Source organism: Charadrius vociferus, unplaced genomic scaffold (genome assembly GCF_000708025.1).
Source record: "Charadrius vociferus isolate BGI_N301 unplaced genomic scaffold, ASM70802v2 scaffold291, whole genome shotgun sequence".
NCBI classification, from domain to species: Eukaryota; Metazoa; Chordata; class Aves; order Charadriiformes; family Charadriidae; genus Charadrius; species Charadrius vociferus.
In genome coordinates this window covers 118,051-118,459 of record NW_009646958.1, presented here as the reverse complement: position 1 = coordinate 118,459, position 409 = coordinate 118,051, and the positions used below count along the sequence as shown (strand labels likewise).

At 37.9% G+C, this 409-nt stretch overlaps 1 protein-coding gene across 1 annotated transcript in view; it reads left to right on the top strand.

Moving 5' to 3' along the window:
• The window catches only part of ARHGEF18 (Rho/Rac guanine nucleotide exchange factor (GEF) 18), a 45,699-nt gene that overhangs the window by 36,406 nt on the left and 8,884 nt on the right, over positions 1–409 (top strand). The gene's annotated exons all lie outside the window — the stretch shown is intronic.

Sequence of the window (409 nt, the reverse complement as noted above, 5' to 3'; positions counted from 1 at the left end):
CAGCAGTTTCTAAAAGCTGTTTTCTTCTGGGGAGGATCTTTCTAGGCTACGTAGATTGGACCTATGCTGTGTGAAGCATAGATAGGTTTTTAGTAACTAATATCCCTCCTGTAAATTTGTTTTTATCGCAAAGACTGACAGCTAATCCAGTTAATCCTTAGTTATACAATATACTATCTGTCACCTTGTTTTATTATTCACGGGGCCTGGTGGCACGCTGTGACACCTCGGTGTTATGTTCTTATTTCTTTTGTAGCTAACTTGCCAACTTAAATCTTCTCACACTTCCTTTTGTTCTCTCACTTCACATGTGTCATTAAGGTGTTTTTTTTCTTTTTCCAATTTTGGTTTTGCCTCTTTTTAAGCAAAATTTTTGAGCCTGTTCTTGACTTCTGGGACACAGCAGGAA